Raw genomic sequence first — 25,675 nt, 5'->3', positions numbered from 1 at the left:
AAGTAATTTAGCAGATACAATAATCTTCTTCCCAAAAGAGATCAAAATGGGCAGTCTTCTAATACATCCATTGGAGAGTTAGAACATATTAACTTGGTTTTCACTTCAGGCTATCAAAAATTTGTAAACATCAATGTCCAGGTCTGGCAAGATGAATTTAGGATTTAGACATGCCCTGGACTTTTTCCCCTTAAATTCCTTCCTCTCCATTGTTTCCAAGCATCGAATCTTTTTCTTTCTGTTAGCTAAATTAAACTTGGGCAAAGCGGACATGTCTGGCCTGTAGCTGGGTTGGGTAATATCTCATTGTTGGTTCCAAATGACTCTCCCATTCCATCATAAACGGTGACCTTCACAAGCTCCAAAAGTTCTTACACAGTCCAACGTAGAATTTATTGTTACCTAGGTCCCATTTTAATTTTATTACACTCCTGAAAGGTTTTTATTCTGAAAAGATTCCAGAAAATAACCTGACAAAACCACAAAGTTTGCAGTGATGAGTTTTAAGATAAACAAGACAGTTGACTACTTCCTAAGCATTGAGAGTTTAGCCCTGCATGCTGATTTCTGAGCTTGGCAATTTGATATTTGATATTTGCTGATGGCCATCAACCCAGGGTGAAACCTGAGCAAAAGCTCTGGCCCCCGGACCAAGGGAACTTTCATTCTCTCAACATACTGATCATCTTTCCTTCTTTCTCTCATTCTATAATTGCAAAACCCTTTCCACCTAACAGTGCTGTTTATTGCCACCGGGTCTATGAATGGACTATCACTTCCCAATGACGGTGTTTTCCATGGTGCTTATTCTTTCCGAAGCAGCAATTTGATTTGGAGGTTTAGATAGCTACTAGCAGCCCCTCATCCATAGAAAATAGTGAAGGAAAAACAGATCTCTCCACACCTCAGTCATATCAGCTCCATCTTTAACTTTTCTGAACATTTGTTTTTCACATAAATTTTTATTTTAAAAAAGAAATGTGTTCAGAAAGCTAAAATAAAACAAAAGAAATTAATGCCACTTCTCTACAGGACTAAGAGTTGTTTTCTTGGTTTTCTTTGTTTTTGACAAAGGTTCCTAAATCCCCCATTGCTGGGCTTTTCCTAAGCTTTCTAACTGCTCTCCTTTCCTCTCCCCTCTCTCCACAGAAATGCCCTCTTCTATCACACTCTTCTCTTACCCCCAGCTTCCCTGCAATGCCTCATGAGCAATCTCGCTTACATTCATTGTCCTTCTATCGGGTTTCCTTTGCCAAAATTATACGTCTACTTGAAATTCAACATCTGCCCTTAAGACTTGCTCAATTCCCACCTTTTGGGAATCCAGCTAACTATTCCCGTCTCCCGTGGCTCTCCCTCTCCCCTGATCCTCCACAGCAACTTCACAGCAGAAGCTCGAGCAGACGCCTCCCGTCCTGGTTCCCCCGACGCGGCCCCGGGAGGCCCGGCTCTGCCGCAGCGCGTGGCTCCTCACCCAGCCCTGGACGCCCGAGAACGCGCAGCCACGAGTGGGCTGCTGACCAGGAGCTAATCCATTCAGCTAAGCCTTGGGGGTCTTTTTCACACACAGTTTAGAAGAAGATTTTAATTTTCAGAAAGGCGTCTTCCTAAGAGATTGTCCAAACCAAAAGAGTGGGTCTGTATTCAGATTCAGCTGCCGTGAAAGAGTTGTTTTTTGCTAAGTTATGTTCATCAAAGCAGGTGTCGGACGCTCCCCAGGGGTGAGGCATTTGGGCACAATTGGCCAAGCTGTTTGACACAAGTGTCCTGCATTTTGTGACGATGATAAGATACAGGTGGATGAGAAGAAGAAGAGAAAGAGAAGGAGTGAAATAGAAAAACACACAATGCGGTCATTCCTTACTAAATGACAATTATACACTAGTGTAGGCAGTCATTTCCACAGGGTCGCAGCTTTTATAAAGGGGTTCTCAGCACCCCCCCCCCCACAGACACACACATGCTGTAAAAGAGTATATTATTGTGCTCAAGGACAAACCATCCCACATTCATTTCTACACTCTGCACATATTTGTGTGAGACTGTTCTCCCATGAATCCCAATGGGTTTGCTCATGCCCATGCGTATTTCACGTCTCATCCACAATGTCAGCTTCCTCTGGCCCAGTTCACTCCTGAGGGAGGGTGGGAAGCAGGTGGGTTGGAGCAGGTGTGATGGCGCGTGCAGCAGAGGCTCATCACACCTGCAGGAGCCCCTGCCCCCTTCCACGTGCCTCCTGGGAACATCAGGGTCCCCACCCAGGACTGTGTCCGTGTGCGGGGCCAGCCTCACAGCCACACCTCAGGAGGGTCCCCCCGTCGTCCCTTCCTGCTTCCCCTCCCTCAACTCCGTAACTTCTGCACCTACATCTGCCTGGAGCTGCAACCATTTGACAAGCCCTGTGAGAAAGCCAGTGGCCATAGCCAGGGTGTGGTCCCATGTTCCCAAGACCCCCGGGTGTCCGGGAGCAGAGAGCCCTGAGTTCCACACTGCAGATGTGGGGGTCAGCATTCTCCCAGCTCATGTCACTCCTCACTGCCAGAGAAAAGCCGCTTTTAATTTCCCCAGAAACTCATAAATCTCCACATCCTGGCCCTAAAGCCTCGCATCACCCTGGTTCTCAGTTCTAGGGCTGTGTGGGAAACACCCACCTCCATGTCAGCTCCCCTTACTGGCGTCCCGTCTCACGCCCAGATCCCCCACGATGGCTACCTTCCCCCTAAAAGTCATACATAAAAACCAGATGAACACATGAAACAGATACATACAAATGTTATCTGTTTACCTGCAAACAGTAAAACCAGCAATTTCCATCACTGCCTGTTTTGCTAAAAATGAAGTAGAGCAAATTAAAAAAAAAAAAAATTAAAAGCTACCTGTCTTTAAACACTCTTGTCTTTCTCTGATTATCTCAAGTGGAGTCCAAGATAATTAGCAACCCTGACTTATTAAACACAGAAAATGTATCTTATCCATAATTGCTCAATGAATTTAAGTACTTTGCACTCTTCAAGAATAGCTCCTAATGAGGACAATATTACCTCCATTGTAGAGAAGGTAATTCTTTGTTCCTAAGAGCTATAAGAATTTTATGTGTTAGAGCAAATCCTTCCATCCTCATTTGAGAGCAGGAAATGGCTTTGTTCTGACTGTTTCATGCTGTCACCTCTGTAATGGCTAAGCATAATCTGTTTATGAGTTTATTAAACCCTAAGGAATCCCAAGATTATATCTTTAACTAAAAGATACAGCCTTTTTACTGCCATGGGCATGTCTCTTCTCATATCCACTGGGGTTTCAAGTACCTTTCTACTCTCCAAATGTTGTACATTTTGTTCTTTTTAATTTTACAACATTCTATCTACCAAAAGGAAATTTTAATAAAACATTACTTCTTGAAATAGCATTTACCTTTATACACAGTTTAGTAATAGTGATAATATCAACAACTTATATTTGTTGAAGTTACTTTCCTAGCCAGAAGGGATTTTTCTAAATGTTTTATATATATTAATTCAATGAATCTTCAAAATGGCCCCATAAGATAAATGTTATTATTATCCTCATTTTACAGATGGGAAACTGAGGCATTAAGAGGCTAATCAACCTCCCAAAGGCCACAGTAAGTGGCAGAGCCAGACTTTGGGCCAGGGAGCTCCCTCCTGCTTCCGGTCACTTAACTGAACACTCTTCTTTCAGAAGAGCGGAAAACTGCATCCCTCTTTCACACTTGCCGGGATACTGTAAGGATTCCATTTCTTAAGAGGCAAGGATGTATTTTGAAGGATTTGAAAGTTAATACACATATATAGGTACAATATATATATATTTTTTTAATTAAGGGGCTTTTTCATTTCTTTCTTCTCAAATCTTGTATGGGGAATAAGTTAGATGATTTTGGAAAAAAACAATATTGCACATAACAAAAAGTTGAGAAAGAATGTTTCAGAATGTGTGATCAAAATCATCTCACAGTATTAAACTGTAAAATATCCCAAAGACCTGAATTCACCTCAAAGACCAAATAATTCAGGGAGTGACACTGCCACCTGCCAGTCAGCCCATCATTTCCCCTCCCCACCTCCCCAGGTGTGTTGTTCCCACTGGTGGTGTGACTCCAGCCGTATCGTATGACAGGTGCTATTTTTTCTCCCCATTTGTGAGCTTCCTGCATACGGGCCATCCTGTCTGTTTCTTCTTTGTGTCGCTGCTGCATCTCCTGGATCAATGAACCTTGTGGATATGAACCGCCTCTGTCTGCCACTGCTGAGCTAGGAGCAGGGAGCTTTCCGGCATTTATTACCACGGTTAATTGGCAGAATCAGACGCAAATTGTATTTTCACTTCAAGTTGAGACTTGCATGTGTTTCTATTTCCAGTCTTCCAGACACTTTGCTGGCATACGTTGGTTTTTAAATTCCCCCAGATTTATTTAGGGTCAAAAAGCCATTCAGAAACAGAGCCAGACATTGATCTCATAACTGATGGGTGCTGGCCTCGCTCCAGGCACTTGGCCTGCTTTTCTGTATTATTCCTTCCTTAATACAACCTCAGTCCCTCTTTCTGTCTCTAACCACAGACACATTTCTCAGGAGCTGCCATTATGTGGTCCTCAGTGAGGCCTAGAGCTTCTCATGGGGGCTTGAACTGATGATGCATGTCCCAGCCTGGGCCTTGAGCTGAGAATGTGCCTGCCCAATTGCACCAGTGCACGTTTGCTTAGTTTGCAATTGCCGATCATTTCCCTGGTTTACTATTGGGTTTCAGGAAAACTTTCTGTCCTTCCCTTGATCCTCTCTGCCATAAACACTCCTGCACCCTTGGCAGGTCTGGTGCCCCAAAATCCATCAGAGAATGCATTTGACACTCCAGTCCTGCCTACCCCAGAGGATCCTACCTTTGAAAGTTTCTACTGAGGAAATGGCCTTGCAGTTAGAGAGTTTTTCCCCCTCATAGTCCTTTATAAAATAAACGGTTGCTCTTTCCTACATCTCTGTGGATTGCATCTGCCTTAGTCTTCTCTGTAAGGGAGTTAGCAAAAGCCCTCCAAACCTAGAAAATGTTGCATACTTAAATACATTATGTCTCCTGAGCTTCCTTTAGCCACTACTATGTCAACTTCAAATATTCAATGAAGTATTAATTTTAGAAAGGTCATGCATTCTTAACTTTTCAATTTTTTTTTAAATCTCTGTTGGATAAGGATTTATTTGGTTTTCTTTCTGTGTTCTTTTCTTTTGTTCTTCCTGACATTAGCAGTCAAGACTAATCATGTCCGATGGACTCACACTCATTTCAGATCTTCTTTTTTTAAACATCTCATTTCCTCACTGAATTTGCAGTTCTCCTACAAAACCAGTCAATGGCACCATTGGACACCCTTCCTCAGGTCTGTAGAGCACTTATCAGGATGTCTATCTGCTTTGGTCTTTAGAGCTCATCCATAGATGAACACTTGCTCTCTCAGTGGCCATATGGTCACCCAGCATACAGACCCGAGGCCTTACTCTTTGCCTGGTCATGTCTGCAGTGATGAGGCCCTCAGGTGAAATTATAGAAGACCTCATTTGGGGCCAAACCCAATGACATGAACTTCACATTTTGCTACGGAAAGTTGATACTATGGATCATGGAATACTCCACTACCATCGGAGTGGAGGAGACCACAGATCCCATAGCTACATGGCGTCCACCTCTGTCCAGGTGGATGAGGACCATGGACCCCATCCCGCACTGCTTCTGTCTCCATCAGGTGGACAAGGATGGTGGCTACCATCATTAACACAGCATCTGTCTCCCTCTGGGTCAGCTGACTCCACAGTGTACTGTCACAGCTGGAGAAGACTTAGGAATGGACGCACATGCATGGAAGACTGCTCTGGCAGGAGCTTCTGCCACAATTGAAACCCCTGAGAGGAGGAGCCTTTGGTTTTGTGCTGATTGGAATGGATTGTGATTGTCCCGCAGAGTCAGCTGCCCACGTCACCTGACCTGACTGCACTTGGTCACAGGTCCCACAAGGTCATGAACAGGACAGGTAAAGTATCCCAAGAAGTCCATCCCCCTTCCTCCCATGTCGGATTTCAGGGCCTAGCCTTGTCAAAAGGAATATTGTGAGCCTCCAAAGTGCTGCCCTCCCCAGAGCTGACCAGGAGAGCAAATATGAAAGCACAGAAGGAAATTGTTCCACTCTGGAAGGTTTCTGGGAGGGGCACACAGAGAGGACTGAGTCTAATTCAGATTGTATCAAGAATCCCAATGGGTCACGAGAGTCTCCCAAAGGAGATAAAACAACCTCACTTTTCATCCCAAGACTGATAACCATAGATGGTTCCCAGACTGAATTGACTAAATGCCCATCCATTTTGTTCATTTAAAACACTTGTGGAATGTAAGCACTGGGGATACAAAGGTGAGGGGGTTAGGAAAGAGGAAAGAATCAGAGAGGGAGGAGAACAGGGATACTGGGGAAATAGTTGGGAAGGGCTGTGAGTATGGGAAGTAGACAATGCCTCAAATGGCCACCAGGACGCACTACACTTGGTGTCCAGTCCTGGGAACTCGCTGGAAGCCTCTATCCCACCAGCTCTCCCTCTTGCCAGCTCCTTCCTTACCCAGCTCAGATTCCCTGCCTACCAGGATCAGCACCACCTTCCCATCTGGCCAAACTCCAGAGGGGGGTGAATCTCCAAAAATGGATAATCACTACTAAGTTCTATAAAAGACAAACTTAAAGTTAAAAAAAAAATATGATTACTGACTGTGCTGGTTTGAATGTATTATGTTCCCCAGAAAAAGCCATATTCTTTGATGCAATCTTGTGAGGCAGACATATTAGTGGGGATCAAGTTGGAACATTCGGATTAGAGTGTTTGCATGGAAATGAGCCCCACCCAACTATGGGTGATGACTCTGATTGGATAATTTCCATGGAGTGTTGGCCCGCCCATTAAGGGTGGGTCTAAATTAAATCACTGGAGCCATATAAATGAGCTGACAAACAGAAGGAACTCAGTGCAGCTGAGAGTGACACTTTGAAGAGGAGCTGCAGCCAAGAGGGACACTTTGAAGAATGCCCAGGAGCTGAGAGAGGAGATGCAGATGAAAGACAGTTTGAAGATGGCCATTGAAAGCAGACTCTTGCTCCGGAGAAGCTAAGAGAGGACAAATGCCCCAAGAGCAACTGAGAGTGACAATTTTGAGGAACTGCAGCCTAGAGAGGAACATCCTGGGAGAAAGCCATTTTGAAACCAGAACTTTGGAGCAGACGCCAGCCACGTGCCTTCCCAGCTAACGGAGGTTTTCCAGACAGCATTGGCCATCCTCCAGTGAAGGTACCCAATTGCTGATGACTAACCTTGGACATTTTGTGGCCTTAAGACTGTAACTGTGTAACCAAATAAATCCCCTTTATAAAAGCCGATCCATTTCTGCCGATCCATCCCGGCAGCACTAGCAAACTAGAATCCTGATGCTTTAAAATTGCTGTTTATATAGTATGGAAATGCCAACATCTGTTTTGACATCTTTCTTGAACTGACACACTAATTTTCTTTAGCAGAGTTCTCCCAGAAATTGATAATATTGGAAATGTTAGACTATAACAATGAAGCTGTGCTTTTCATAGCTTTGTTCAATTATCAAAGTGGAAACTCAGATGAGAAGTATTTAATTTCTCATATATGGGCTTGGTTCTTTTGACTTATTTAATCAGTTGGTGTCAAGTGTGCAAAATCTCATGATTTCTGAGTTGAGATTTTTTTTTAATCATAGTAATCATAAGAGATTTAAAGCATCTCTTTGGATTCAAAACATCAGTTCTCAAATGCTTCAAACACAGTCACTTCATTTAAAAGCAAAAGTAACCAAAAACCCTATAGGATTGTATCCTAATGGCACCCTACATCTGGATACTATTTACCTTGAGTTAAATACGGAAAAGTTTGAGGTGTGTGTGTATTTTCTTATGTAAACAAGGCTAAAATCTATTTTTTTATCAGTTTGGTAGACCAATTTAATACCTTAAACTCTTCAGGAGAAAATTTATGCAGAAAACTCAAATCTTGCACAGTGTATAATCTCCAGGGCTCATAGAGACATTTCCTTGTGTTGTTTATATCTGGGGAAGTTCCTGGACCTCACCACATAAATTAGAAAAACAAAACAATTATTTTTTCAACAAAAGGAGCACAGAAATAGGTATTACATTTCTCAGAAATGAATACAGAATAACTGAAAGCCTGTATGCATTGAACCACATAAAATAATTATCTTTCTGTTTATCCACAAAGGAAGCTGCTTGGTTAGATACTTGCGGCCACCTTTTCCAGACTCCTAGCTGGGTCACCTCCCTTTCTGACACTCCATCATCTCCTTAGCACCACTGCTCTATTTCACAGAAACCTTCTGAAACCCTTCACCCTCTCTAAATGGTCCCCTCCACCCTCCCACCTTTCCTGAAACCTGAAGCTTAGCAGGAGGACTTTCCTGCTGCGTGTTCTGCCATCTTGGAGGCAGGAGGGGAAATTCCTTCCTCTTGGCTCCCAGGGGACAACTGCAGCCAATGTCTCAGCATCTTCTCTCCCACGCCTCTCTGGGGAAGCCCGTGCATGTGGGGATACCCCTCTTCTCTCATGCATTGCCATGGTTGTCCCTTCCTCTTCCTCCCACTCTTGATCAGGAGACTGCTCTGGTTCCTTGTCCCTGCTTCCACCTCACCCCATGCCAGCACCAGAGCTGCTGAGCCTCCCCATTCCTGCCCCACCAATACGGCTGAGCTGCAGATCCTCCCCTTCTGGGAAATCTGCCACCAGATATTTACTGTCCTCATTGGGCATAGCCACACCTCTGATGGTGTCCTTGCCCCGGATGGCTCCATCTTGGGAGGTCTGTGTCTGAAATGTTCCCCTGTGAACCCTACCCCCAAGCCTGGCCTCTCCTGGTGTGCAGGCAGATCCATTAGGATCCTCAGGCACTCACCCTCTCTGGGACGTGCCTCTTCGTTTAACCACTTCCTCTTGGCTCGCCTTACCACCTGCACTCCCACGAAGGACTTACATCCCTCCTCCCTTAGAATCACCCTCACTGCCTTGCATATTCCCGCAGAAGCTGGGTCAAGCCAAGTGTCATTCCTGGGGTACTGAGTCACGCTTACGAGAAGTGAGTGCTGACTCGGAGCCTGTCAAGGCTCAGGTCTTCCCTTTGACTCCACCCTCAGGGCACCTTCACCTTGGTCTTCCTCATCCCTGGTTAGTGCACCCTAATGCCTCAGGGCATTACTACTTGTTTAGAAAAGTTTGCATCTCCATCCACCCCTACCTCTTCACTGTAGATACTCCTCCTGCTCACTCATTGAAAATAAGCAGCCATCAGCCATGAACTGCTCCAGTGTCCATACACTTCTCATCAAATCCTGTCTCCATTCTCCTTTATCCTTATCTCTTCTATCCTCTTCTGGAGCAGGAGCCTCTGTACTTTTTTCCATGAATTGCCCCGTCACACTCAAAAGTCACAGATTCAGGAAACCTTGTGAATCCCAAGCAGCACAAATATGAAGAAAACCACACCTAGGCACATGTTAGTAAAACTGCTAAAAACAAGAGACAAAGAGCCCCATGTAGTTTCAGAAATAGAAAAGCCTCAAGGCAAAAAAGAAGCACAGAATTTTGTGCTTACTTCTCCACAGTTTCCTCTTCTGCAGGATCCTGGGCCCTGAATTCCTGTTGTTTTGGTGGTCCTTAACTTCAAATGTGGTTCCCCAGCCCTGCAAGACATAAAAGCTCTGAACTACTGCTTTCTGCTGAGCTTCTAGGTTGCTTACAGCTTCTAAATCAGCAAATGTGATAAAGAAAAAAGCACAGAGAGTGTTGGGTTTCCTAATGTTTTCCCTCAGTCATTTAGCATTGCTTGTCTGCAAGTGATTTGGGTCCCAAAAACTTTGGTCAAAAACCATTTGTTGAAATAAAAATTCTTTCAAATACCGGTTGGCTGTCAAAACAATTTGAAGGAAGATTAAAATACATATTCTTTGGCTTTCCATAAATATAATGATACATTTGTAGTTTTTGTCACCTCACTATTTCCTATATTTCAAAGTGCTAACAAATCATTTTTCACCTTTTCTTTCCAAATGAATTTTAGTTGACCATTCCTGTTGTATAATGTGTTAAGAGCAAATATCTAAAGTCCACCAATACAGAAAAAAAAGATATAATAATATAAAATATCTAGCAATTGGTGGCATTAATAAATAAATCACTATAGGCTTCCAAGCTTTTTTTAATGTAGCTTTTCTTTAAAAGAAACTAAGTATATTTCTGTGTATGTATATATAGTGTGTAGGTAAATATATATACAGCAGTTAAAAATTACGGATTCCAGTGTCCTACTTGAATCCCAGTTGAGCACTGATTAGTAGTGCTTATAGAGCAAATTTCTAGTGCTACAGTTTTCTACAATTATAATTTATATAAAAAGAATATGTTTCTATAATTATTTACTGTAATTTCTCTAAGTTTATATTTTTATAATTTTATCTCCTTATTGATATTCTCTATGTGGTAAGACACCATTCTCATATCTCCTTATAATTCTGTAGACATAGTTTTCTTTAGTTTTTTTAACATATTTGCAATATGGATTTGAAGTCTTTCTCTAGTAAATCCAATATCTGGGCTTCTTCTCTAGTAAATCCAATTTCTATTGACTGTTTTTATTTTACCCTGTGCATGGCTCATACTTTCATAGTTTCTTTGTGTGTCTCACAATTTTTTGTTGAAAAGTAGACATTTTAAATAAGATAATGTGGCAACTATGGTGATCAGATACACCACCACCCCTCTCTCAGGGATTGCTTTTGCTGCTGTTTCTTGTTGTGTTTCTGCTGATGCTGATGCTATTTATTTAGTAGTTTTGCTGGAACAATCCTGTAAAGTCTGTGGGTTCCCATTCATGTGCAGCCATTGGAGTCTCTGCTTGATTAGCTTAGTGGTATGTAATGATTTGACTGAGATTTTCTTAAATGTCTTATACCAAGAAATATCCCACCCCTTGCCAGTGGGTTCTCTTTGTGTTGGGGTATGTCTTCAACACTCAGCAGTTTACAACTCTGCCTTACCCTTCACTTCCTGGTTTTGCAGCACCTCAAGGTCAGCTAGAGGTGAGAATAAGGCCTTCTCAGGACTTTCCTGGTTATATGCACTGCCCCAAACATGTGTAAGGCTTTCTAAATTCCCAGGAAAATGTTAGAGATTTCCAAAAGCCCCCATGTACATCTCATTTCCTAGATCTTCCTTGTAAGATTTTGGACCATCTGCTGATAGCTAAAACTGGTAACAGTGGCTCAAAAAGCTGCAATATTAAATGATTGCCACTGCTTGTCTTCAGCGAACAACCTTGGAATCAGGCTGTTGGCACACAGCAAGCTGAGTCAGGTCAAGTAAATACAAGCCCTGAGAATGGAGCTTTTCCAGGGAGCAGACAGACCGGTCAAATACACAACGTTCTCTGGAGATGGGGCTTTCTTCATGTGTGTGCTCTTCTGGATTCTGCTGACTTCTTGCTGTGGCTTTCTCTAATTCTGTGTCCAAATTTCCTCTCTTTACAGGGCTGCCAGTCATATGGATTAAGACCCACCCTGATTCAATTTGGCCACACCCTGACTAATAACAAAATCCTTACCGAATTCAAAAAATCCTATTTAAAAATGGGTTCATACCCACAGGAGCCAGATGAAAACTCCAGCATGTTTTCTGTGGGGTACATGATTCCATCCTCAACAAGAATATTATGGGGTTTGAACCCAGCTCTAACAGACCTACTCCTTGAAGGTTAGCAGTCACTTTAAGAGGTGACCACACCTTAGCACACAGGGGGCAGGGCAGGGGCCCTCAAGGCCATGCAAAGAAAAACGGCATTAAATCTTTTCCTAGATGGTAGGACACACTTCAGTGCTCACATACAATTGAATGAGCCAAACTATTTGCATCCAGAAGTGAAAAAGATATAAAACAACTTAAACGGTACATAATCAGGACTCACTTATTTTTTTCCCCAAAAGTGTTGGCAGATAGAGATGGTGGGTAGGGGTGATACTGCAGGAAGCACTGCTGTGCTGTTAGCAGGCCTCAGGAACACTCCCTACAAATTTATTGTTTTGAAAAAGATGAACTCGGTTTGGGATATAGAAATTGGCAGTTTACCAAGAGCAGTGAATGAGCACATTTTCACTTCTATTTTAGTGGCAAACTTTACCTTACAAACAAATTCATTTTTCTCAGAGCTGAGACTTGGAGCAGGTATGAGTTGGCTTCTGCCACCCACTGCCCACCCTTCTCTGAACTTCCATAATTGATTGATCAACGTGGCAGGAAACACCCACCCTGCTTGATCACCACAATTGGTGTCTTCAGCTGAACTTTTTACACAATGTGTTTGTCAGGTGTCATTAAACAACAGTCTGAGGTGTTGACTTCAACAGCTCTTGGGGAGGATTAAAGAACACCAAATGATGGACATAAAAGATAAAAGTGAAGACCACTGGAAATCCCTATTGCCCACGTTTAACAAGACTCAACTGTCTGTGATAAAGATATAAGGTCTGAGAAAATGCGAGGGGCCCCAGTGACCCCAAGAGGAAATTCCCAGCAATCCATGAGCATGCCAAGAGGACAACCCAAACTCCATTATCTCATTCAGTTAGGAGGAGAGACAGTGCTATCTCACTTTAACAGAGGCTGCATTTTTAAAATATAATTTTTGAGAAAGTGGGTTAACTTCCTATGAGTTACTAAGGGCTGAAGTTGACTATGGAGAATTTCTAATGACAAAAGGAAACAATCCCAAACAGGTTTATTTTGTATAACAAAACAGACAACAGGAATTTAACATAGAGGGAGGCATTTAAAATTATGTCTTCAGAAACACTCAAGTTTTGTCACTCACTTTGGAAGAATCCTATGTTGGACCAAATGTGTGCGTCTTCTCTGCAGATGATGCATATGATGTTTCAGTGATTCTAGCTGCTTATCTCAAAGGTTCATACCAGGTTGTCTTTCCAAGTGCAGAACTTCAAGTCTAGTGTTGGTCATGGTATAAGGAAAAAGCAATGAACTTTAGCAAGAAAAACACTGTTATCTTCCTTAACCAAAACTAAGGATGACATCTTCTGCTAACTTGTGAAGCAATTTTGAAATTGACTTCAATTTTTTTTTTAAAAAAGGTGATATTTTAGGTGGTTCCCATTTGGCCATGCACCCTCCCCAGGCCTGTGTCACCTGCCTGTGTCTCATTTTCCTATCTCTGTAGATTTTCCTGGGAAGGAGCAACAACAAAGCTTCTAAGTTTCATGCATCACACTGACATTCCTATTACAGAACAAACACTAGAGTACTTTTTGAAGATGTAAAAATTAGAATGACGTCAGCTCTGGAAGGTAGACTGGGTTGACCTAAATTCTAAACACACCATCGCGCCTATCCTGGTGCAACATCCCCACTGGGGGTGCAACTTACACCTGATGATGTGACTCTCCAACATTTTCTATTCCTGAGCTCAAAGAGGTTTAGAAGAGTGATTTTCCTGAAAATATATACAATTAAACTTCTGCTTCTAATTGGAGCCAATATTATCCAGGAGAAGTGTTAACTCATCTTAAACGAGGCCATGGCAAATTGTTACAGGACATTAAAATTATCTGCACTCACAGAGAGAGAGGCTAACAACGTGCTCTCGTTAGCAACAGGATAAAATTATAGTTTGGATTTTCCAGAATCTAGAACTCCCTCCCAGTTTGTGTCTTTATCTAACATTGAGTCATTTTAAATTCTACATGTTACATGACATTAAATTGTCAAGAAACCCAGAAGGATGGGGATCATGTTTGAACCACCAGCCTCTAATTACTAAGTAAGAAGAAGCAGAATCAAGTTTCTTGCCCGACCTACACTTTAGTTTAAGAAATACTGCAGGGATTTTCTACCACTAGCAACAGGTAAAAAATTTCACTATTTTTCCTCCTTTCTGGTCTGAAATTGTACTTGACTTACTGATCAACGCAATTTAATATGTTTACCTGAACTAAATCTGATATCAATTGCTATCGTGGGTGTTTTAGTTTTCTAGGTTGCTGTGGCAGCAATACCATAAAATGGTTCGACTTAGGCAATGGGAATTTTTTCACTTACAGTTTTAAGGTTGAGAAAATGTACAAATCAAGGCTTCATCTAGGCGATGCTTTCTTCCCAAGGACAACTGCCAAAAATCCTTGGCTCTTCTGTCCCATGACAAGACATACAGTGGCATCTGGGGGTCTCTCCCTTTTCCTCTGGTTTTCCTTACTCTCAGCTTCTTGCTTCCATGACTTTCTCTCTGTCTGACTGTCTGAATTATAAAAGACTCCAGTAAGAGGATTAAGACCCATTGTAACTCAGTTGGGTCACACCTTAACTAAGTAGCCTCGTCAAAAAATCTTACTTATAAAAAGTAAAAAAGAAAAAAAAAATCTTTCTTACAATGGGTTTATATCCAAAGGAATGGATTAGATTTAAGAACACGTTTTTCTGGGTTACACACAGCTTCAAACCACTGCAATGGGTAATAAGCCTGCTTATTTTTCACTGGCAGAGCTAGTATGATCTCTGGAAAACACTACATAGACAGCTTTCACTAGGAGCTACAGACTTTGTGTTGGGCTCTGAATTCGTTTTTTACTGTACTTTAAGTAACTTTGTCATATGAACTATATTTACAAAAGAGAACCAGCCTCTATTCCTGATACCAAACCTGTAGTAATAAACTATATTAAAATCAAATGTAGCATTGTTCAATATGCTAAAAATCTTTGTATAATTCATCTTTAATATAAGTCAGTTTAAAAAGGAGTATGGTAACTTTGCAAGAGCATCCAGACTGAGCGCGGCGCCCGTTCACTGCCCCGGAGCGTCGGTCGGTCTGTCTGGCGGGTCGTGCCTCGGTGGCCAGAGGAGGGGCCGAGAGCGCGGCTGAGCCTGCGGGCCGGGCAGGAGACAGTGCGTCCCCGCAGCCGTGCGCCCGGCCTGGGGCTGCGCCTGGGTCGCGGCGTCGGGGGCGGCCGCCTCCTGGCTGGGAGCGCGGGGTCGCGCAGGGCACCCCAGGCCGGACAGCAGTGGTGGCGGCGGGGACAGCGGGGCGCCTGCGGCTCCCGACTCCTTGAGCGCCTATGGCCCAGACCCAGACACGGCGACTTGGCTCCGAGGCACCTCGGCCCCAGAGACAAAGAGCAGAGGCAGATGCTGCAGGCCCTCGGGCTGGCAAGCACTGGAGAACGCATCACAGACCATCCCCGCGAGCAACCATTCGAAAAGGACCTTGAAAATGGAAGACCCTGTTTGTGAAAATGAAATCCTTGCAACTCTGCATGCCATTTCCAGCAAAAACCAGCTCTGGAGATCTTATATTGGCATGGGCTATTACAACTGCGCAATGCCGCAGACAATTGCGTGGAACTTAACTGGAGAACTCGGGATGGGTCATGCAATATACCCGGTACCAGCCAGAGGTGTCCCAGGGGAGGCTGGAGAGTTTACTCAACTACCAGACAATGGTGTGTGCCATCACAGGCTGGACACAGCCAACGCATCCCTGCTAGACTAGGCAACCCCAGCTGTGGAGGCAATGCAGCTCTGCTGCAGACACAAGAGGAGGAAATTTTTTGTGGACCCTGGTTGCCACCTACAGACCATATCTGGGGTACAGACTGGAGCCAAATGTAATGGAGTCCTCACTGAGCTGAAGTTACCCCATGAGAAGGACTTCAGTGGAAAACATGTCAGTGGGGTGCTGTTTCAGGATCCAGACACTGAGGGGCAGGTGGAAGACTTTACAGAACTCTTGGAGGGAGCCCATCAAAATGGGAGCGTGGCCTGTTGTGCTACTCACCTTTCAGGTCTGTGTATCCTGAGGCCTCCTGGAGAATTTGGAGTAGACATTGCCCTGGGCAGCTCACAGAGATTTGGGGTGCCACTGGGTCATGGGGGACCACACGCAGCCTTTTCTGCTGTCTGAGAAGGTTTGGCAAGAATGATGCCTGGAAGAGTGGTAGGGGTAACAAGAGATGCCACTGGCAAAGAAGTATATCGTCTGCTCTTCAAGCCAGGGAGCAGCATATCCGGAGAGACAGCTACCAGCAAAACTGTACAGCTCAGGCCCTCTTGGCAAATATGGCTGCCATGTTTGCCATCTATCATGGTTCCCGTGGGCTGGAGCATATTGCTAGGAGGGTATGTAATGCCACTTTGATTTTGTCTGAAGGTTCAAGTGAGCTGGGCATCAACTCCAGCACTGTTTGTTCTCTGACACTTTGAAGATTCAGTGTGTCGGCTCAGTGAAAGAAGTCTTGGACAGGGCTGCTCAACGGCAAATCAGTTTTCAGGTCTTTGAGGATGACACACTTGGTGTTTCTCTTGATGAAACAGTCAGTGAGAAAGATCTGGATGACTTGTGGATCTTTGGCTGTGAATCTTTTGCTGAAAGTATGGGGGAGGAGCTGAGAGGTATCCTAGGGACAGCATTCAGGAGAACTAGCCCATTTCTCACACGCCAGGTATTTAATAGGTATCACTCAGAAACAAATATCATCCAGTATATGAAGAAATTAGAAAACAAAGACATTTCACTTGTTCACAGCATCATTCCACAGGGATCCTGCACCATGAAGCTCAGCAGTTCATATGAGCTCACACCCATCTCATGGAAAGAATTTGCAAATATGTACCTCTTTGTGCCTCTGGACCAAGCTCAAGGGTACCAGCAACTTTTCCAAGAGCTGGAGGAGGATTTGTGTGAAATCACAGGTTATGATTGATTCTCTTTCCAGCCTAACAGCGGAGCCCAGGGGGAGTATAACTACATATGCGGGACACTGATTACGTGCTTCAACTTGGCGGGCCTGGGCTGGGGGACCTGATCAGCCCCTGGGGAGGGTGGTGGGCACGGGCGACAACGCCCTCCGCAGCCCCCCGGGCCTGGGAAAGTGAGGCCGGAGGCAGGCCCCATTTCCTCACCCAAAATAACACTGTTAGGGGAGGCTTGCCGGAGGGAACCGCCTTTTCCCCACCCCCTTATCTTGCCCGGACACTCCCCGTTGCCAGTGCAACTCCCATTACCACCAGTGCGCATACATTGTTGCCAGACACCGTTACCGGAGCAACTCTCGCCCCTTTTCAATCAACCTCCGCGCCCTCTCAGAACCAATCCAAGCCTTTAACCTCTACAGCTACCCCGCCCTCTAAACGCCCGATATAAGCTTGTACTCTCCCCTAATAAAGCTCTCTCTCTCTTGGTTTCTTCACCCTAAAAGAACCGTGTCCCGCCTGTTCCTTTCTCGCCGCCCTCCATACTTTGCACGCCTCCGCCGGGGACCTGGCCAAGTCCCCCGCCTCGCCCTCGCCTCCGGGAAAGAGCCCCCGCCGCCTGTACCCTCCAAGCAATCCTGAGAGCCTAGAATTTAGCAACCGGCCGCCACCCCCCCCCCCCAGACGAGTCAACTGCAACCGCAACTGGCGCCCAACGTGGGGCCCCTGGAATTAAAAGTCCTCTCCACGCAGCGGTCCAGTAAAACCACCCGCTCGCCCGGACGCCTCTCCAGCTCCCCTTCTCCTCGCCTGCAAAGTAAGGGCCGCCTCTCCCTCGCCGCCCCGCGGAGCCGCCTCTCCCTCGCCGCTCCACGTCCGGAGCCGCCTCTCCCACGCCGCTCCGCGCCCGGGCCGCTCTTCCTTTCCCGCGTTAACCTAACTCTTACCCCCGACTACCTTTTGTCTTCTCTTCCTATGCCCCCCCATTCCTCCTAACACTCTTCCTCCAGTAGCTTTCCCTCTTCCCCTCCATTACTTTGCTGTGGTCCTTTGTGTCTTTGTTTCTTTGTTTCGCGCGGTGTGCCTCTTTGCGACCGCCCCCCCCCAAACTGCTCTCGCTACTAGAGGCTCCTGCCTTCTATTCTCGCCGTCTCCTTCGGCCTCGCGACCACGGTTTACCTCATTTTCTTTACTCAATAATCAACCCCCCTTTTTCTTTTCTCACTCCGCTATGGGTAATCGTCTATCTGCACGCCAAGCACCCCAACTTCGTGCTCTGGCTGGTCTCCTAGACACACATCGCTGTAAGGTATCTGTCCGGCAGCTGCAAGTATACTGGGACCTCCTGCTGCCCTTTAACCCATGGCTCACCACTTGCCATCTTTGGGACCCTGTTACTTATGATCGCCTTATTGATCGGGTCACCAACGCCATGGAACATGAGAGCAAGCACTTCCCTCCCAGCTTGCTCCCCACCTTAATAACCGTCCGCTCCTGCCTTCAAGGCTCCCTCCCCCCTGATCGAGGCCCCATTAAATCCAAGGAGGCCCTATCAACCCAGTCAACAGATTCAGACAGCGATACTAATGTAGACCACGATTCGGACACAGAGTCCTTAGTCGAGCAGATTAACAACGCGCTCGAAGTGACTCCCAAAAAACAAAATAACACTGAGCCTCGCCAAGATGGCGAACTTCCTCCTCCTCCTTCTTCTTCCATCGAGGGGAGGAAGTGCTCCGGCGATGACGTCAGCCCTAAGCTGGGCCGGAAACCGCAAGCGCTTTACCCCGCCCTTCCACAGGGCGGAGCTAGTCCGCCATCTTGTGCCTTAGCCACTCCCACCGCGCCGCCGTCTTGCGACGCTTGGGGCCTCCCACTTCCGCCTCCCCCTCCGGCGAGCTCCCCCTCGGAGCCGCTACCGGCAGCTGCCGCCGCTCCTCCCACCCTGCCGACTAACAACCCCTGGCTGCCTTCTACACCTCAAGGCAACCCTTGGGGCAACGCTCCCCCTACCCCCACTCCCGCGCCAAGCCCTCTGCAAGCGCGTCCTCCTTTCTCTCGTGCTTTTCACTGCTTTCCTCTTAACCTTACCCCCACACCACAGAAACCGTATGACTGGTATCCCATTGACTCTGATACTATTAAGCAGCTTCGCAGGGCCGTCAAGGAGGACGGGTTAGGTAGCCCATACGCTTCCCAAATACTGCAGGATCTCGCCATGGACTTTTGCCTCCCCCAAGACTGGGCCCCGCTTGCCCGTTCCATTCTTAACCCCGGCCAGTTCGTTGATTGGCGTGCCCACTTCCAGGCAGAAGCAGCTAGGCAAAGTGAGCAAGACGCAGCCACTGGAGTCTATCATCACCCCGAAGCTTACTTGGGCACGGGAGCGTTTATAAATGCATCTGCCTATATTAATGCACCTGCCACCTTTTGGCCTATCCTTTGGGGGATCGCCTTACGAGCGTTTGCCAACTGCTCTGCCTGTCGGCCTAATAAATTCACCAAGCTCTTCCAGGAGCCGAGTAAGCCTTTCGCCACCTTTGTCTCCAGAGTCGAAAAAACCTGCACTCGAAAGCCCTCCAGCCGCACCTCAACTACAAGCAGCGTATCTGGAAACCGCACCTCAGCTACAAACAGCGCATCGCCAACCCCACCACCCCAACCTTTTCTGCCCCCCTCTCATTACTCCTCTCCCCTCCTCGGCCTTATCCAAGCAGCCTTCACCTCGGTAAATTTCTCCAACCCCAATCTTACCTCCTCTTGTTGGCTTTGCCTCTCCACTTCCTCCCCCCTGTATGAGCCAGTTGCCTCCAACCTCTCCTTTTCAGAAAACACAGAGGACAGCCCCTCGGAATGCAATTGGAATACCTCTGCCGTCCCCCTAACCTTTCATTCAGTCTCCTTTACAGGAAAGTGCATCCGCCCTCGCTCAAGTAACTCTCCCAACCTCACAGCTTGCGCCGACTACTCATCTCCCAGCAGCTCTGCAAAATTTCTCATCCCTCATAACTCCTCCCAATGGCTCTGCTCCTCTACAGGGCTTACCCCCTGCCTTAACATGCAAACCCTCAATACAACTAATGAAACTTGCCTCCTAATTGTCCTCATCCCTAGGGTCCTATACCACAGCGAGGAAGACTTCTTCCTCCGCCTGAAAACAACTGCAGCTTCTGCCCCACTGCAAAAGCGAGAGCCCATCACCGTCCTCACGATTGCCTCCCTCCTAAGTCTTGCAGGCGCTGGCACCGGAATCGCTGCATTAGCCAGTCAAGACTCCGCCCTAACTCACCTCCGGGCGGCTGTTGACGAGGACATTCGTCACCTACAAGACGCTATTTCCCATCTTAAAAATTCTGTCAATTCCCTCTCTGAGGTAGTGCTCCAAAACCACCGAGGTCTCGACCTTCTCCTCCTCAAAGAAGGAGGCCTTTGCGCCGCCCTAGAAGAAGAGTGCTGTGTATATGCCAATTCCACGGGTCTCGCCGAGGACAGCCTAAAGAAGGTCCGAGAGGGACTGGAACAATGCAAAAGAGACCGTGAAGCCACCAGCTATTGGTCCCACATCTTTACCCCCCTCCTCCCTTACCTCCTCCCTCTCCTCGGCCCCCTACTAATGATTATTCTAGCTCTCACCTTAGGACCCTGCATTATCCGCAGAATTGTCCAGCTTGTAAGGAAACAAACGGATGCTATTTTCTCCTCGTTCGTGCAAGTCCAGTACCAGCGACTCGCCACCTCTGACGCTCCCTACTCCGAGATGACAACCAACCCTCCGCGACCTCACCGCCACCGGTCAACCCGCCGACCGCGAGGCCCTTCTCGATCGCCTGAACATCGCACCAACCTCGAGCTCCAGCTTCTCTGAACCTCCAACTTTAAACCCCCCACCCTCGTCCATCCCGCAAGCAGCAAGGCCCCTGTCGAGCGCCCGGGCGCCACACCAACGCCGAGCTCCAGCCTCGCTGAGCCACCGTCAACCCCTTTTTCCCCTCCCCGGCCTCCCCCTTCCCTCATCCCTTAGCGGGCCTCTCCGGTAAGCTTCTTCCTTTAATTAGAAAAGAAGGGGGAAATGCGGGACACTGATTACGTGCTTCAACTTGGCGGGCCTGGGCTGGGGGACCTGATCAGCCCCTGGGGAGGGTGGTGGGCACGGGCGACAACGCCCTCCGCAGCCCCCCGGGCCTGGGAAAGTGAGGCCGGAGGCAGGCCCCATTTCCTCACCCAAAATAACACTGTTAGGGGAGGCTTGCCGGAGGGAACCGCCTTTTCCCCACCCCCTTATCTTGCCCGGACACTCCCCGTTGCCAGTGCAACTCCCATCACCACCAGTGCGCATACATTGCTGCCAGACACCGTTACCGGAGCAACTCTCGCCCCTTTTCAATCAACCTCCGCGCCCTCTCAGAACCAATCCAAGCCTTTAACCTCTACAGCTACCCCGCCCTCTAAACGCCCGATATAAGCTTGTACTCTCCCCTAATAAAGCTCTCTCTCTCTTGGTTTCTTCACCCTAAAAGAACCGTGTCCCGCCTGTTCCTTTCTCGCCGCCCTCCATACTTTGCACGCCTCCGCCGGGGACCTGGCCAAGTCCCCCGCCTCGCCCTCGCCTCCAGGAAAGAGCCCCCGCCGCCGGTACCCTCCAAGCAATCCTGAGAGCCTAGAATTTAGCAACCGGCCGCCACCCCCCCCCCCCAGACGAGTCAACTGCGACCGCATACATAGACAGGAAAGGAGAGTGGCACCACACAGTTTGCCTCATTCCTAGATCGGCACATGGGACCAACCCGGCCAGCACCCAGGTGGCAGGCATTAAGATTCAGCTTATGGAGGTGGATAAATATGGGACTATTGACGTCGCTCACCTCAAGGCCGTGGTGGACAAACACAAGGAGAACCTGGCCGCGATCATGATTATCTACCCATCCACCAACAGGGTGTTTGAAGAGAACATCAGCGATGTGTGTGATGTGATCCACCAGCATGGAGGATAAGTCTACCTGGACGGGGTGAATATGAACGCTCAGGTGGGACTTTGTCGACTTGGAGAATTTGGTTCTGATGTCTCACACTTAAACCTTCACGAGACCTTCTGCATTCCCCACGGTGGAGGTGGCCTAGGCATGGGGCCCATCAGAGTTAAGAAGCATCTTGCCCCCTTTCTGCCTAATCATCCCATCACTTGGGTAAAGCAGAGTGAGGATGCCTGGCCTTTGGGTACTGTCAGTGCAGCCCCGTGGGGCTTGAGTTCCATCTTGCCCATTTCATGGGCTTACATTAAGATGATGGGGGGCAAGGGCCTTAAATAGGCCATGGAAACCACTATATTAAATGCCAACTACATGGCCAAGCAATTAGAAAAACACTACAGAGTTCTTTTTGGGGTGCAAGAGGTTATGTGGCTCATGAATTTATTTTGGACATAAGACCCTTCAAAAAGTCTGCAAATGTTAAGGCCATGGGTGTTGCTAAAAGTCTTCAGGATTATGGATTTCATGCCCCTACCATGTCCTGGCCTGTGGCAGGGACCCTTTTGGTTGAGCCCGTGGAATCTGAAGACAAGGCAGAGCTGGACAGATTCTGTGGCACCAGGATCAGCATTCGGCAAGAAATTGCCAAAATCGAGGAGGGCGGCATTGACCCCAGTGTCAATCCACTGAAGATGTCTCCACATTCCCTGATTTACATTGCATCCTCCCACGTTCCAGAGAGGTGGCAGCATTCCCACTCCCCTTTGTGAAACCAGAGAACAAATTCTGGCCAAACATTGCCCAGATCAATGACATATATGGAGATCAGCACCTGGGCTGCTCCTGCCCACTGATGGAAGTTTATGAGTCCCCCTTCTCTGGACAGAAGAGGGCCTCTTAGTCCTCTCTTCCATAACTTCACGTGGCTGGTTTGATGTGTCTTTCCAAGCATTTGATAAGCAAGTGTTTCATCTCCCACCCCAAGACTCAAGTAGGGGTTTTATATACTGCATATATTTTTGTAATCTAAGGTAAATGTAAATAGAAATAGTATAGTGAGTGGAAGCTGATCGTTGGAAGACTGATTCTCTTTGGTGCCTCTGCTTCCACATGTAACAGTTGATGTTCAAGTTGCCTTCAGTGGGAGCCATTTAGTTTTTCTTTCATAGAAAAATCTGGATACGCTAGAACTTCAAATTTCAATGTAGCATGTTTGCAGCCATAAAGGCTAGAATGGAAACTCAATAGACCTACTTCTGTTCCAAATATAAGTCCTTGTGGAATGTGCTATCTGTGGGAAATCCCAAGGCAATTGTTTATATTTTGTATAAACTGAAGAAATCTTTTTCTCCAACTACTTTGCCTAATCTATAATAGCATTTTATCATTTTTCTATTGATCTGTGTTTTTATCTGCATTTATTAGTAGTCTAATAAAAGCGCTTCGATTTGAAGGAAAAAGTAAAGGAGTATGGAATACCATCATTTTAGAAATCTCCACCAACAATGAAACATTACAAAGAGGCATTCAGGCTAGAATAATGCATCTTGTTCATTATTTTTGCATTTCCAAAAGAGAACAAAGGCAAGGATTAGAGCAATATTTTTTATTTGGTTTTGTAGTTTCAAAACATAACATGAATGTCTGGTTCAGTATTACTGAGTTATAAAACATACTCAGATCAATTATAAATCAATTACTGTTAGTGACACCAATAGGGAAAAATAGTGGAAATAAATTCCAAAGTGGAGTCTAAGCTCAAAATATTTTGTCTTACATGGTAACACACTGTGCATTATTTGGTATTCCCTTTTGTGCATTCCTCAAGTAAAAGTGAATATTAATCTACTTTCTCCCATTTCACACCCACTGACCAGAGAACAGGGAGCTCAGAATGGCTTTCTGGTATCTGTAATAGATAATCCACTTGTGGGTAATCAAATATTGGCTATGTCATATCAACAGAAATTGCCAGGTTCCATGAAGTAATGGAAGTGTTAAAATGAATGGATGCAAGGGGCATGGCCAATGCAATCACCTTAAAAAGAATGGTGAAGGGTTTACATATGAGTTGCTTTAAGTTCATCATTTTAATACTCCACCTGCACAGAAATTTATTGAGTGGTGAGACTTCAACACAACCCTTTCCCTGCAGCCAGTGCAGAACAGAGGTTTTGAGGCACAGTTTATTGTATCAGCCCATGACAACTGTTAGCTGTTGTTAGGTTCCCCAGAGTCATCTTTTGAGATGGAAATGATGAATTCAGGTATAAACTGGAGTGGCCTCTAAAAGCCATGCACAAAAACACCCCAATGAAGTATAAGAGACATCCTGGGGCTAAAGAAAGTTGACGGCCTTGGTGCAATTTGATGCAGAACTTGTTTTGACCATGTTGGAGAGATGTTCAGTGATTCATTCTAAAATCAAGAAAAATATTGTAAGGACTCCTAAGGATATTTTTAAATTCAAACACAGTCGAGGTTGCACCTTCACTGGCATGAAGGAAGTGTTCAGACGAGGATTAGCTGAGCACGGACTTGATATATTTTTAAACTAAAATGTCCTTTGATATTCAATTACACTCTAATGAACCCCCTCAAGTAGCCTCCTGAGAACATGGACTCCCTCTTTCTCATACTCTGTCCGCAACTTTGAAGATCTGACCCAATAATTCTACAAAAGACTGGTGAAAACTCTCACCAAAACAGGCTTTGATTTCCATAATTTTCATCCTTTTGCAAATAAATAAGGAAACTCAGACACTCTCAGGCAAAGCTCCTGCAATCTGTGCGGTTGATTCTGTAAAGAGTCCAAGGGGCAGACCCCCCAAAATGTGTATGTGGATCCCCACCCGGGACCTTCCATGCACTTGGTTTTGGAGTGAACAGATCCCCATCTTTTCACAGTCATTTATTTACCTGAACTTTTCCCACATTTGCATCTTTTCTCTTTGGCATCACTCCATGAGTCAATGGGGCCAGATCTCTGGTTCTTCAAAACATCCCAGATCACATGTTCTGACCATTTCTAAGGACAGCGGTTTCTCCATCACATCCATGGTTTTTAGCTCTCTTCAATTCCTTTAGAAATACACACACATATACACATGTACATACTACACACTCTTTTTACCCCAACATGGATGCTAATTCTACCTGAATGGGCTTAGTTAAATTGGGTTTAAAGGGCAATAGCAAAGAAAGATCCTTACACTGAAATGAACAGTTTTGGAAGGAAATGTCCAAGGGTTTGGCAACTCTTGATCTTCTGTGTAGCAGAGCCTGATCCAGTGAGTTCCTCAGAATTCCCCCAGTCCATATCTCACAGGGGTGACAAAGCCCTCCCTTATATCAACACCACTCATCCCCAGCGCCATTTGGAAAGGCCACCTGTTGCACAGCATGTAGGAGTTCTCTGTTCTCTTCCTTCCTGTAAAATGTCTCTGCAATGTAGGCTTGATGTTAGATGGTGACTAGTTTAGTATAAAGAGAGGACCCTGAACAATGTTGGGAATTAGTTTCAAAGAATTTAATTGTGGGACTAAAGCCAGCTATTGGTTCCTTAACGATCATGGTAGGGACCAGTTGCTATACACCATTTCCATCAGGGAGATAGAAAAGAAACAGTTGCTTTTTATTAAATGTCAGTTCTTTCATTGTTTTCCAAAACATGGAAAATCAAAAGTTGTTTCCAATTATTTCTTTCAATACTTTCCTTATTGGCATCATAAATGTTCAAAATGTTTCTTTGCAGATGTGACAGTCTATCCAAATGCTAAACTGTTGTTTATTTCACAGACTGCCTCTTTGAGATGTTACTAAGGACCTGACAGGTGGGCTTCCAGGCCAACAGCATGGAATGCCTTGAAATCCAAAAGT

At 45.9% G+C, this 25,675-nt stretch overlaps 1 pseudogene; it reads left to right on the top strand.

Annotated features, from left to right (window-relative positions):
- LOC119505981 overlaps nt 1-22,697 on the top strand; it is a 36,712-nt pseudogene extending 14,015 nt beyond the window's left edge.
- Nucleotides 22,698-25,675: the final 2,978 nt, after the last annotated feature.

Source organism: Choloepus didactylus, chromosome 11 (genome assembly GCF_015220235.1).
Source record: "Choloepus didactylus isolate mChoDid1 chromosome 11, mChoDid1.pri, whole genome shotgun sequence".
Classification (NCBI taxonomy): domain Eukaryota; kingdom Metazoa; phylum Chordata; class Mammalia; order Pilosa; family Megalonychidae; genus Choloepus; species Choloepus didactylus.
This window is presented reverse-complemented; position numbering and strand designations above follow the sequence as displayed.